The 14,935-nt window shown below is 36.7% G+C and overlaps 1 protein-coding gene across 8 annotated transcripts in view; it reads left to right on the top strand.

Moving 5' to 3' along the window:
- The window catches only part of WDFY3 (WD repeat and FYVE domain containing 3), a 271,299-nt gene that overhangs the window by 23,990 nt on the left and 232,374 nt on the right, over positions 1 to 14,935 (top strand). Inside the window, exons 2-3 of one of the 8 annotated variants that reach the window (XM_045820295.1) lie at positions 5,744 to 5,837; positions 8,875 to 8,914. The exons of 6 other annotated variants lie outside the window; for them this stretch is intronic. The gene's annotated coding sequence lies outside the window, so the exon portion shown is untranslated. The remainder of the gene's footprint in view (positions 1 to 5,743; positions 5,838 to 8,874; positions 8,915 to 14,935) is intronic. One more of the 8 variants, XM_045820296.1, reaches the window with a different exon arrangement.

Raw genomic sequence — 14,935 nt, 5'->3', positions numbered from 1 at the left:
TGTCCTTAGGAAATGTACAGTAAAGCAAAGGAGCAAAGGGCCATGCTATATATAATTTGTCCTCAGCTAGTTTAGGAGGGGAAAAGTATGTCCGTGTGAATGGAAAGAAAGTGCAAGAGCACATGAACACAAATAATAAGCTGACATTAACCAGTGGTAATTTGGGTGTAAGGGTGATTTTTGTATTCTTATATTTGCAACTCTTCTGTAAGTTTGAAATTATTTCCAAATAAAATATTTAAAGCTTTAAAAAAAATACCTGCCCTTTACTTTTAGACTTTATTTACTTAGAAAGAGCTTGGTTCTTTGTCAGGAACCAGTTTGGAATGAACACTTAGAATATTTGCCTTTGTGTTGGTGTTGTGGCTCTGTAAACCAGTCATTGTTGAATGTGACAGTAGTTAGTGGAAAATAACTTGAGTCACGCTGTGGATGGCCAGAGTCAAAACACATCTGGGGGAGTGCAGGAGCTATTTATTATAGTGATTTATTTAAGTGTATGGAAGTATTAGCTACAATGTCTACTGAAGTCTTCAGAGTTACTGTTTCCATTTATCTATTGAAGAAATAGTAGAATGATCATTTTACATGAAGAATCTAGCTGTTGTCCCATGATTACTTAGATTATTTTGTTAACTCAGATTGTATTTTTTTTTTAGAGATTTTATTTATTTATTTTTAGAGAGAGGGGAAGAGAGGAACAAGGGTGGGGGAGAGGGAGAGAAACAGCAATGTGAAACATGTGCAAGGTTGCCTCTTACATGTTCCTACTGGGAATCTGTCCCACAATCCAGGCATGTGCCCTAACTGGGAATTGAACCAGCGACCTTTCAGCTCACAGGGTGCCAACCCAGTCCACTGAGCCACACCAGCCAGGGCCTAGATTTGTCATTTTTAACTCCAAGAGAGTAATATTTCATTTGTTTATTCAAAAAATGTTTATTGAATGATTACTATGTGCCCCACCCCTTTCTAGATGTTGAAGATGTAGCACCAAATCAAACAAAGCTCTTTTTTCTCTCATGGATTTTATGTTTTTGTTGGAGGAAATAGATGAACAGGAATAGAAGTGAAATAACTGAATGTTAGTAACGTTGGAGTAAAATTAATCAGAGAAGTGGGTTAGGGATTCTGGTAGCGGAATTGTTATAGCTTTAAATAGAGTGGATAGGGAAGACTTAGCTTGTCTCCTTAGTCTAGGAGACATTTGAACAAAGATTTAAAGGCAGTAAGGGAGTGAGACACGCAGAGATAGAACTGTCTCTTGGGAAACTAGGCAGAGAGAACAATACGTATAAAGGCTGTGAGGCAGGAGTATGCCTGTCTTGTTAAGGAATAGCAAAGGAGGTCAGTGGGGAATGAGGTGAGATGTAATGAGGAGCAAATTATGTTGGGTCTTCCATTCTGTTTTAAAGATTTTGGCATTTACTCTGAGATGAAGAACCAATTAGAGATTTGGGGCACAGATGTTACCTTATAAGACTTATGTAAGATTTTCAGGACCACTGGTTACTTTGATGAGAAAGGACTGAAATTGGGCAGGATAGAAGTTGGGATGCCGGTTACTAAATTATGGAAGAAATCCAATTGAGAGATGACCAAATTACTATTATGATCAAAGTATTGATGTAGGTGATGAGAAGGGGTCGGATTCTGGATACATTTTGTAGATAGAGCAATATATTTGTTGATGGCTGAGAGGGTAAATGCTTGAACTTCACTGATCAGTGAGAAGAGGAGGAATAGCAAAGGAGGCTGAGAAGGAGTGGCCAGTGAAATGGGATGAAACCAGGAAAGTCTTTGTTTTTTGGAAGCCAGGTAAACAAAGTGTATCAGGGCTTGGTGCCAAATGATCGGTCAAGAAAGATAAGAACTGACTGGCCTTTTGATTTAACAGTATCCAGGTAATTGGTAACTTTAGTAGAAGTTAAGTGGGTAAGTATGGATCTGGAAGCTCTTTTCTGAGTGCTTATATAGAAATCAAAGACAAAATATAGAGGATTCAGATTTTATGCGGTTTTTAAATTTTACTTTTTTATTTAATTATTATTTTTTATTTTAGAGAGTGGGGAAGGGGGGAGAGAAACATGGATATGAGAGAGAAACATCAATTGGGTGCCTTCTGTATACTCTCTGAGTGGGGACCAATCCTCCAACCCAGGCATGTGTCTTGACTGTGAATCAAACCGGCAGCCTTTCAGTTTGCGAGGTCACCCAACCAACTGAGCCACACCAGCTGGGGCTTAGGTGGCTTTTGATATTTTTCCTGTATGTTGCTCTTTGTCAGGTGATCTGCTAGGAGTCCTGAGAAGCCATAGGATGGCTATAGCCCTGCTTATTAATTTTTCCCAGACATTTAGCTTTCTGTTACTGTTTAATCTGTCTAGTTTGTGTAATTCTCAGAAAGAGATTCCTAAAACACTTTCAGGGCTGTCTGCAAGAAACGTTTTTCCTCGTTGATCTTCAAGCCAGAAAGCGTGACTCAAAGGTCCTTAAAATTTACCCAGCACAGTTTCCAGGTAAGGTATAAGAGAACCAACTTAAAGACATGGTTAGTCCAAGGCAGCACAGCTGATTGTCTAGGCAAGTCTGGAATCCAGGTCTCTGTGGTGTTTTGGTTTACATAATTTACTTTTGACATTTATTTTCATACCTATGTTCATATACATTCATACTTACCCTTCAGCAATAAAACTGACATTCTAAATTGGAGACAATGAAAGCATGAAATAAAAAATGTAAAATGTAAGGGTCAAAATGAGAACTCTGTCTGAATTGTGATTTAAAACTGATACCTAGAATTATACTATATTGCAGTTACAGTGCACTGAAATCTCATCAAAGCATTTACCCTTGGCTGAAATTATATTACAATAAAATATTCTAATAGGATCAATTACATGTTATTTTAGATTTCTGATACTTTCAGACATCTGTGGTGCATTAATTTACAAAAATGGGCTAGAGAAACCTTGGTACTCTAGCTTGCTCTTTCCAGTTCTGTCTGGCCTGCTGTTTCTGCGTCTGCTTCTCTATCTCATTGCTTGCCTGAACCTGGTAATGCATCGTTTATAAAACCAAATAATCAGCATCCAGAACACAGAATTTCTATGAAAAAAAAAGTAAGTAAAGGGTGAACAACTGAGGATTTGGGCAAAAGAGATGAATAGGCATTTCATAAAAAAGGAACACAAGTTAGCCAATAAACTTGAAGAAATGTTCAGTATCATTAGTTAACAGGAAATAACAAATTGATACCACAATTAGATGCCATTTTATACCCCCAAATAAAAAATATTGACATGACTAAATGTTGGAGAGGATATGGATCAATATGAACTACCTGTTGGTGGTGGATTATGAATTCTAAAAATAGTTTTGAGAAAATAAAAATTGCCATCCTCTTGAAAAGTTGAATATAGGCATATTTCTCAACTCCTAGGCACATACTTAAGAGAAACTTCGGCATCTGTAGAACAACAGATATGTGTATGAGAGTTTTCATAACATTGTTCCTGATAGCAAGGAGAAAAGGAACAAACCTAGGGGAAAGCAAGATGCTGTTATAAAGAGAATGAAATATTCAATTACAGTATGATCACACAACACAGAGTTTTTCTGTAGTGAAAATGAATGAATTACATGCACATGCAACAACCTGGATGGTATCTTGAAAATACAATACTGAATGGAAGAGACATTTCTTAGAGGACAGGAGCTACTTAATTTTTACAGAAACAAAAACAAACAAAATGAAAACACTGCATTGTTGGGGTACAGGGACATATATGATATACTTTTTAAAAGGCAAAAGAATGGTAAACACAATACAAGATAGCAGTTACAGGGGACAGAAGGGATAAAAGAAGTGGGGCATGGGGTAAGGGAGGAACAAATCAGTAGAACATTACCAATAACCTATATTTAGGTTCCTAAATTGGGTAGCAGGTACCTGGATGTTCATTCTGGTATTTTGCTTTGAGTTTAAGACATGTTACAAATAACTGTTGTATGTAGCAATTCATATATTAAAAATAGAGAAGGCGTATTCTGAGGTTACATTTTAGGAGACATTTCACTGTTTCTGCCTACTCCATCACTGCCACTTGAATTCCTAGTGTCACTCAGTACTTCACTAGGGGAATCTTGTTTTAAAGTCTTCTGTCTAATTAAGGCTGTGTCTGCCATCTGACAAGTCCCTCAGTGACATGTTGTTGGATGGGTAACCAATTTGGGAAAATAATTCAGGATGTTTCTCAGAAACTACCTAAGAGGTAGATTTTTAAAAACACTTTTCCTTCCACTTCCAGCTGGGTTCTTATTTTTTTAAAAAGTGAGATAGGCAGCAAAACTAGGTTATTGTTGCATAGGCTTTTGAATGATAATTAACTATATTTGAAGGCAGTATTACTGATTATATTTAAGCTATTGTAGTAACATTGTCAAAGAGATTAACAAAAATAGTTGATCAGAAAAGCATGATGTTGCTAAAAGATGAAAATATCATGTGATTTCACTCATATGTGGAATCCAATGAACAAACTGAACTAACAAGCAACGTAGAGACAGACTCATAGTGAGCAGGCTGACAGCTCCTGGGGCAGAGTTTGCAGGGTAGAGGGGTGGAGCAAAAAAGAAAAGAGGGACTCATGGACGTGGACAGCAGGGTGGTGACTGTGGAAAGGCATATAAAGGGGATAAATGGTAGTGGAAAAAATAAAATAAAAAATAAAAATCTTACATTTTTACCTTTAAAAAAAAAGAAGAAACTATTCTTAGGCAAAACATTGGAGAGTTAGAAGGCCCATGGGAATTAGTCCAAGCTCATTTTAGAATAAAGGAACTTTGGGACCAAAAAAATAATTAAAATTACACAACTTTTTTTTTTAAGATTTTCCTTATTTTTAGACAGAGGGGAAGGAGGCAGAAAGAGAGGGAGAGAAACATCAATGTGAGGTTGCCTCTTGTTCGCCCCCTACTGGAGACCTGGCCCACAACCCAGGCCTGTGCCCTGCCTGGGAATCGAACTGGTGACCCTTTGCTTTGCAGCCCCTGCTCAATCCACTGAGCTACACCAGCCAGAGCAAGATTATAGAACTTGATGAGAACAGAGATAAGAAGAACCAGAACCTAGATCTCATGACTCAAATACTAGTGTTTTCATATTAAAATACTGAATGGTAAATAAATATTTAAATATCCTACATAAGACATGCTAAACTCAAGATTGGTTTATAACCATTGAGTGAGGGAGCAGTGTTTTCTGATTTTAATTTACAGCAAATTAGTTCAACTCTATACCACATCTACAAATACACCTAGAGAAATAACATGAATTTTCTTTTCTTTTATGCTCGTATTTGTATTTCTAAAAAGAGACAGTGATCTGTGATGTACAAATGAATTTTGAACTGGAAGTGGGAAGAATTCAGTTCTGAACCTGGCTTTGCCACTAAATAACTGTGTTGACATTGATTCTTTGCATAACTATTCCAGGTCTCAGTTTCCTCACCCCTAAAAATAAAGAGGCTGAACTAGATGGTGTATAGAATCCATCATTAAATGACTCTATAATCTTTATGGATTTTGAATAGCAAATTTTATCTACCTTAAATAAAGTGTCATGTGTTCCATTATTAAACCATTGGTGACACAGAAAGAGATAAAGAGAGAATCAGTAAAAAATGAATGACTCATGATGATAAAAATATTCTGAAAATATTTCTTTTTTCTTTCATCATAGATATAATACTTCTCCACATCTGCTTCTGGAGGAGGGTGCCTGCCGCTCCTATTGTTTCTGTGCAGGTTCATGCCAGCCCAGAACAGAGTATCAGGTTAGTTTTAGGATTGTTTTGTCAGTTGAACCAGGAGCAAGAACAGAATCATGATAGTCTTTGCTGCACCACTGCACTGTGGCACGACCTCTTAACTGTGACTCAGAAGAGCTGAATTTCAGCCATTCTTTAGCACCGATTGCTGGGTAAACTTGGGTAACCCTCCTTTCTAGGATGGCTTTTAGTTTTCTGCACTAGAAGCAGGTATGTTAGAGTAAATCACCTCAGTTTCAATTCTGGCTTTATTGTTGTTACTTACATAGAATAAAATCATGTTTTTAACGCATTATTTCCTTTATTACTTTCCTGGGAAAATCTTGTTGTAAGCACAGGCTTTGGAACTCTATTGTATTTTACTTTGAGTGGCTAGTTTGAATGATCAACTATGTCGTGAGGCACTTTAAAGTACTATTGATACCTAGTGGCCTTAGTTTTAGTGTTTTACTTTGTTTTATTTTTACTGAAAAGCTTATTTTTTTACATTAGGTTACTAGTAGTTCAGTAATGTTCTGAAGATTTGGAGTAGAAACTTTCTGATCATGTTGGTTTTCTATTGATTGCATGTGAGTTAATTCAAATTAACTTAGGCTAAAGGGGACATTATCAGTCTTTTCGGTATGTCGGAGGATGTGCCAAAGGACCCAGGGACAGAAGTACAGAAGGGCTGTCTGAAGAGAACCCAGGGACCAAATGCAGTTAGGTTTCCCTCCAGCTCGCAGGGGAGAGCTGCTCTTTGGAAACTGGCTTACTTCACGTTTCTCCTCTCTGTTAGGGGAAGCCTGGTTGCCGCCACCGCTCACCTCCTGAGCTTTATATTTTGTAGTTCAGACTCCCAAAGAAAGGCTAACCCCTAAACTACCAATCCTTGTGGACAAGTTGTGACTTAGGGCAGGGCCATTTTAAAAAATTTGCCTTGGTTTTCTTGCTGTCTGTGTCTCAAAGCCTGTTCTCTGAGTTATTCCTACCAAAATGCAAGTGACTAATAATGTATTACTCTGTCCAGGTGCATTTGTACTTTAATTGATATGAAATGTTGAGCTTAAGCTCTATTTTCCAAATTGTGGAAGTGAAATCTTGTGTTCCAATCTATAAAAGTGACTAACATAGATGCAAGAAGGGTGCCAGGAATTGAAAACAGCATTTTAGGGTTCAGGCAGTGGAAGATAATGGGTAACCATATGTATGTGGGTATAGGAGGGGGGGGCAGATAATCAAATACACACATATTTTTAAGGTAGAAATACAAAGCTTGAATATAACACCTAAAAGAAAAGCTTTAGTATTTAACTTTTAAGAAAAAGATTTGAAGGTAGAAGAAAGTACTATTAGATTTAGTCCCAGCTCAACTACTAATTATGATTTTGGATAGTTATAAATCACTAATTCTCCGTGCAACTCAATTTACTAAATCCTGGCCACTTATTAGCTGTTTGACTTTAACTTCTGGACATCAGTTCTTTGTCCTAAAAGTAGAATTTATGATGGTGGTACTTCATATGGTTCTTATGAGGAATTAATATATGGTAAGTGTTTAAAATAGCTCTTGGCGCAGCAGCAGCAGCAGCAGCAGCAGCAGCAGCAATTTTTTTAATCCTCAGCTGAGGACATTTTTTCATTGCTTTTAGAGAGAGAGGAAGGGAGGGAGAAAAAAGTTAAGGCAAGAGAGAAGCATGATCAGTTGCTTCCCATACGTGATGATACCAGGGATTGAATTGGCAACTTAGGTGTGTGCCCTGACCGGAATTGAGCCCTCAACCTTTTGGTTATGGGATGATGCTCCAACCAACTGAGCCACACTGGCCAGGGCAGCAGCAGTTCTTGAAATGAGTAGATTAGATTATACGATTGCAGGAGTCCCAGCTAACTAAGGGGAAAAAAATATGTGGTCTAAGATTTTCTGATCTGGACTAATGTCTTTTTTACAGAATAAAAACTTGGAAGCTTTTGTTATCTACATGAGTCCTGCATTGAGACTAATTTTGGTACTGCCAGTAAAAGTTATTTTGAATGAAGTATATGTATTAGTTCTCTATTGCTACATGTATTAATTTGTTAGGGTTGCCATAACAGTGACCACAAATTGTGTGGCTTAAACAATAGAAATTTATTGCCTCACCGTCTGGAGGTTAGAGGTCTGAAAGCAAGGAGTAAGTAGGAATTGTTTACTTCTGAGGCCCCTGAGAGGTAGATCTGTTTCAGGCCTTTTTCCTTGAACTGTAGCTGGTCATATTTCCTCAGTGTACCCTCACATGGTCTTTCCTGCATGGGTGTCTGTCTCTTTGTCCCAGTTTCTCCCTTTTATAGAGATACCAGTCATGTTGGGTTAGGTCCCAACCTGATGATCTGTTTAACCTTTACGCTTCTGTAAAATTCTTGATTAATTTTTAAAAGCATCTGTCTCCAAATAAGATCACAATCTGAGGTAGAGTACAGTTTAACCCATGGCACCACATAAGAAATTATCCCAAAACTTAGTGACTTTAAAACAACACATGTTACCTGTTGTTGATCAAGAATCTGAGTGTAGCTTTGCTGGGTCCTTTGGCTTCACTAAGCATGTCTGCCAGGGCTTCAGTCTCATCTAAAGATCCTAGAGGAGGATCTGCCTCCACTTCACTCACATGGCATTTAGTTCCTCCTTGGTTGTTGGGCCAGAGGTCCCAGTTCTTTTTTTCTTTTTTGTCTAATTTTATTATGTATTATTTTCAGGTGTACAGCTTAGTGGTTAGACAATCATATACTTTATATAGTATTCCTCTTGATGTTTCCAGTACAGCATACATAGTCTTTACAATGTTATTAACTATATTTCCTGTGCTTTACTTACTTCCCGTGACTATTTTGTAACTACCAATTTGTGCTTCTTGGTCCTTTCACCATTATTTCCCAGTGCCCCAGCCACTGCTCCCCCCAGCAACAACTAGTTCACTCTCTGTGTCTAGGAGTCTGTTTCAATTTTGTTTGTTTATTTTATTCTGTGGATTCCACATATAAGTAAAATAATACAGTAATTATCTTTCTTTGATTTATTTCACAGAGCATAATACCCTCTAGGTCCATCCATGCTGTTGCAAATGGTAAGATTTCATTCTTTTTTTATGGCCAAGTCATGTTCCATTGTGTATACAGCTTTTTTACTCACTCGTCTCTTGATAGGCACTTGGATTGCTTCCATAGCTTGCCTGTTCTAAATAACACTGCAGTGAGCATATGGCTGCATATTTGAGGTCTGTACAGAAGGTATCCAGTTACGTACTATGAAAAATAGAGACACTTACTGAAGAAGGCACAAGATATAGGAAACATTGTACATAGGGCAGTGACACCTCAGTCCCCTTCAAAGTAGGCACCTTGGGACCTCACACAGTTCTCCCAGTCGCCATCATCTGCCCTGTCATATTTTCCTGAATCTCATCAATGGTCTGAAATCTCTTCCTTTTCATAGGTGGTTTTAGTTTTGGGAAAAGCCAGAAGTCTCAGAGTGCCAGACCTAGGCTATAGGGAGCCTGGATCACCTGGGTGATTTGATGTTTTGCCAAAAACTCTGCAAGTGATGCATTAGCAGGTGTGTTGTCATGATAAAACTGCCAATCAACAGTTGCCCATAGCTGTGGCCTTCTGAGCATCCAAATAGTTTCCACAGAATGTTCAAGCTTATTACAAAATTTGATGCAGATTTGTTGCTCTACTTGCTTAGTCATTTTGAATGTGATGGCCACACAGTACACATGCTCACTCAACAGCATCTACTGCCCCAACTAATACAGTGAAGTCGTCATTGTTCACACATGTGCATTCCAGTCCACTCTCCTTGACTGCCAGATTACATCAATGTAGCACAAACAAGTTCTTGTTACATTAACAATGGCAGGACTTTTTCTGGACAAACCTTCTATTCTTCATATTAGTGTTTTGGGGTTCTTTGAATAAGTCCTCAGAGGTAGACTCACTGGGGAATCACTGGGTCATAAGGGAGATCCATTTTTAGTTTTCTGAGGAAATTTCATACTGCTTTCCACAGTGGCTGCACCAATCTTCATTCCCACCAACATTACACGAGGATTCCCTTTTCTCCACATCCTTGCCAACATTTGTCATTTCTTGATTTATTGATGATAGCCATTCTGACAGGTGTAAGGTGATAATCTCACTATGTTTTTAATTTGCATTTCTCTGACAAATAGTGACATTGAACATCTTTTCATATGTATATTGGGCATCTGTATGTCCTTTCTATTTTTTTTTTTAAGATTTTATTTATTTTTAGAGAGGGGGAAGGGAGAGAGAAAAAGAGGGAGAGAATCATCAGTGTGTGGTTACCCCTCGTGCGCCCCCTACTGGGGACCTGACCCACAACCCAGGCATGTGCCCTGACTGGGAATCGAACCAGCCACCCTTTGGTTTGCAGGCCAGCGCTCAGTTCGCTGAGCCACACCAGTCAGGGCATATATGTCTTCTTTCAAGAAGTACACAATCAGATCCTCTGCTCATCTTTTATTTTGCTTGTTTCTTTACAAGTTAATTTAAGGTAGGTAGAGGTGTGTGTGTGTGTGTATGGCAGGCACGTAGAGTAACATTACAGTAAATTTAGTCTAAAAAGGTTTCAAATTTATTGGGAAAAGATTGTTTTAAACAATTTCATTAGAATAGATTGGTTATATACCTGTAAAGCATCTGATTACATGTCTGAATTTTCTAAGGAGTTGTTTAATTATACATTTGACTCTTGAACAACTTGGGTTTAGACTCCTTGGGGCCACTTATATACCTTTATATTTTTCGATAAATATACAATCAGCCCTCTGCATCCTCTGTATTGAGGTTTCACATTTGTGGATTCAACTAACGGCCTATCAAAAACAATATTTTGGGCCAGTTATATGGACCACTGTATATATTGTCCTGTGCCATTGTACATAGAGAACTTGAGCATTCTTGGGTTTTGTTACCTGCAGTGTGTCCTGGAACAGATCCCCTGTGCATACGGAGGGATGGCTGAAGTTCTGGGGAAAACAAAAGTTGTATGTGGACTTCCACCTGCATTGGGGGATCAGCGCCCCAATGCCAGCATTACTAAAGGGCTGACTATAATTATTTGTGAATTATTTTAGATATATCACACATTTTGGGACTTATTAACTCTCACTAGGTTTGGAAGTTTAAGTCATTTCATACTGTACAGACATTCAATGAGTATTAATTCAATAGAATTTTTGCGTGACATTCCTTCTTGTTAGTAAGATGTAGTTTAATAGAAACCATACAGAATTTTAAATTTAAGACTTTCTTTTGGTACAGACAGAATAGGTTGGGAAATCCATTCTTCTATTTGAACGAATGGTAATTTGTTTTCCCCTTTAGAGAAAAGCCTGTTACATTGATTATGGCAAAGAAAAAGTTTAACCCTAGGCTCTTAGGATTCTGTGTTGCTAGGATACTGACCTGAAAGGTTTTTTGTTTTGTTTGTTTTTTTAATAATTTGCCCTTTTTTAAATGAAAACTTCTAGGAATAGATAGAATTGTGACAAATTTTTGGGCTTTACACTCTGTGAGGAAAATAGTGTTGTATGTTTTATGGTTTAGAAAAATGTTACCAGGAATGAAATTGTATATAGTAGAATGTATTATTTCTAGAACCATGTATTGAGAAAGTTTAAAAAGTTCAAGAAAGGGAACTCAATAAAATATACAAAGTGCAAATATACTTAAAGTGAAGCTTATATTACAAAGTTTAAAAAGTTTCTATAATTGGCAAAAATATGTAAAAAAGTAAAATAGCATTACTAATTAAAGTATTCAGATTTTCAGATTTAACTAAATTGTTCTTTATTTCAAGAAATGAAACTTAAAGTTTGGGACTTTCATTTTAATCACACTGTTGTGAAACTCTTTTCCTCAGATTTTTGGTTTACTGACTAGGGCCTGCAGTTCCTATGCCTACATGATTGAGTTGATTTTTGGTTTCGATATCCCTTATTTGGCTGTCGTTTTGAGGACAAATTATGCATCAGTTTTTATTGACAATATGGTTAAAACATTATATAAAATATTAAAAGCAGATATAAAAGTAACAAACCACAGTATATATGTATTTAGTTATATTTTAGTCATATTTCCTGATTCAGATCATGGCATCATTGCTTATACTTCTTTGTCCTAGGACATACTTCTTAACTTCTCTGTAATTTCCTCATCTATAAAATGAGTTTACTAATGATATTTAATAGAAGAATCATGAGAGATAAATGAGATAATGCATGTAAAGTGCTTAACACTGTACCTGGCACATAGTAATTAAAAGCTACATTTATGTTAGCTGCCATTTGTTGTTACAAGCATTGGCCTTAAGTTGTTTTTACTGGTGAATTTTTTAATATTAGAATATAACTAAAATGATGTCCTGCTAATGATAACTTAAAATTCTTAGTGCTTAGTTGATTGATTATACAATTGATTAACATATTGATTTTATTTTTGAAAAGTAGAATTGAGTCTGCATAAAAGAATATGAGTTTGGAGCCATTGCTTAAATTGTTGACTGAGAAAGGATAGGAAAAAAGGTGACAGAGGAACTGAATGTGCTATTTCTGCTGGAGGTCTGAAAAGATATTTTTGTAGTCACTAAATACTTTTTTTTGAAATTGGTAACACTAGGATGTCAACTTTCTATTTTTGTTTTCTTTTTAAACTTTAGCCTCTAGCCTCTCCATGGGTTTTGTCTTGACCTCAGGGAAGGGAGTGGGAGAAGGGAATCCTGTTCCTTCCTTTGTCTTGTAAAGGACAAGTCATGTTGGTTATTCCTGGTAGGATTGCTCCTTGTGCCTCAGTTTTATAAAGACCTCTACTAAAAGGCATCTTTGCATGTGTTAATCTGATTGCGAGATGACCGTGGCCACATGGCACCCTCAGAAAGCTAATCTTCTTTTAGAAAAAGGATTTATGTGTAACTTGAGGGAAATACGGAATTGAGGAGGAAGTCTGCTCATGTACATTTTGCTCCTAATTTGGTCAGGCATCTGCTTCACCTTTGCCTGAGCAGATTTTTGTATGTGTGTACTTATAGGTAAATGAAAATGAAGAAGGCTGCTGCTCTCCTAAGAGTTTGTAATTTTGAAAGTGTTAATACAACATAAATGGTACAGAAGGAGAAGAAGTGGGGGGCATCAGAAATACAAGTTCTCATGCTGTTTTATTGTCTTCCATGTGTACAGTAAGTGAGGAACCTCAAAAAGCCTAGAATCACATGTTGAAAGTAAACAGTATTTTTTTTTTATTTAATGAAGTATTGTTGTGTATGTCTATATGCTAAAGTAGAATGTGAGTTACAGAGTTATTTGATTTCAAAATGTATAGGGAAGGAAGTACAGGCCCTTTAAAATTTTTGTTTGCTGTTTTATTTTTTACTTAATCATTTTGGGACTTCTTATAAAAATTAGGACATTTTGGTTCTTCTCCCCTCCAAATAGCTGACATTATTTATAATAGTGTGACCTTCCTCCCTTAACTTCCTTCCTTCCCTTTCTTGTTTCTTACCACATAATTTTTGACTTTTAGTTTGATTCTTTTATATTTGATCTTACTTCATATTTTGTAAGTTATGTATCATGTGTTCATGATGCAAGAGTTGTTTTTCTCCTTACAATAGCTTGAATTCTTTCTTAACTATATAATGCCTATTCCAGAAAATGTTTCAAAAAGTCCCATGGCAATGAATTTTTGTAGTTACCTCTGAACCAGTTGTGGTTCAAAATTTAAACTTTCTGAGATCAGAGTTAAGATTTGCCCTATTTTTTGGTCAAATCTCCTACAGATTTTTTACTTCCCTCTAACACCAATAGATTATCCTGAGGCTTTGCTGTATCTGGATAGTCATTCAGGAATAAGGATTTTGGGTTTTGAGGGGGTTTGTTTGTTTGTTTGTTTTAGTCAGAGAGTATTGAATAAAGGCTTTTACAAAATGTTTCAAAAAGCAAGCTATCTCTCATGAAAGAAAAACTCTTAGTTTATTGTTGTGAGGCCCCGTGATAGATATTATGGTTTTTCTTCCTTTCTTTTCTTTTTTAAATTTAATTTTGTTTATTTATTTTCAGAGGGAGGAAAAGGGAGGGAGAAAGAGAGGGAGAGAAACATCAATATGTGAGAGATACATCAATCCGTTGCCTCTCTCACGACCCCAGCTGGGGAACTGGCCCCACATCACAGTTGTGTGGCTGGACTGGGAATCAAACAGGCCAGCACTCAGTCCTCTGAGCCATACCAGTTGGGTATGGTTTTACCAGATATTATGATTTTTCTTAATGTGAGTTTACCATTATCTCCTGGGGTTTTTTTGGATCGTAAATACATCTTTGTGTTTTTCATTTTCTGCACATGCCAAGAGAATGACCTTGTTCAAGGAATTTAGTTTTCTGATGTCACAGATTATGAAATCTGCCCTCTCCCCCTGAGTGATAGCTAACAATAATGAAAATAATATTAATAGTGAACATTTACTGTTTCCTAGGTTTTTGCATATATTACATCATTTATTTTCTACAATAACCCTATAAGATTGATTCTGTTACCATATTCATTTTGTGCTGTCAGTAACAGGCAGGAGAACTTACTTGCCCAAGGTCACAGGGTGAGGAAATGGCAGGACTAGGATTCAAACCTAGGAGTCAGTCCCAGGACTCAGGAATTTAACTATCCTTCTATCCTGCCTCTTTACTTTTTTTTTCTCTAAAAGAATAGGATGCATTTAAATATATTAGAACATATATTTGATTATATTCATTATATTTAACATGGACTGAAAATGTTTTATCCTATTTCTGAGAAAAGTAAGCAAATACATACTAATAAAGCAAGTTTGGAGCAGAATGACTTGTTCTATCTTCTCAGGTAGCCCTATGTAAGGTTGACATCCTATTTTGGGGGAAGAATCAATTGATTTGTAATTGAATCCTAGGCTTTGCTATGGCCTAATGATTTTTTGGTATTTATGATGCTAATTTAACTTACTTGTTTTCTTTGGAAGTTCTTGACCTAAGTAGATGTCATTTCCTTTTTCTTAAGGAAATTATTTGAGAATTATTATCCTGGTACCAAAAACTATA

The sequence above is a fragment of the Phyllostomus hastatus genome, unplaced genomic scaffold (genome assembly GCF_019186645.2).
Source record: "Phyllostomus hastatus isolate PE091 unplaced genomic scaffold, TTU_PhHast_1.1 phas_scaffold_39, whole genome shotgun sequence".
In the NCBI taxonomy this organism is placed as follows: domain Eukaryota; kingdom Metazoa; phylum Chordata; class Mammalia; order Chiroptera; family Phyllostomidae; genus Phyllostomus; species Phyllostomus hastatus.
This window is presented reverse-complemented; position numbering and strand designations above follow the sequence as displayed.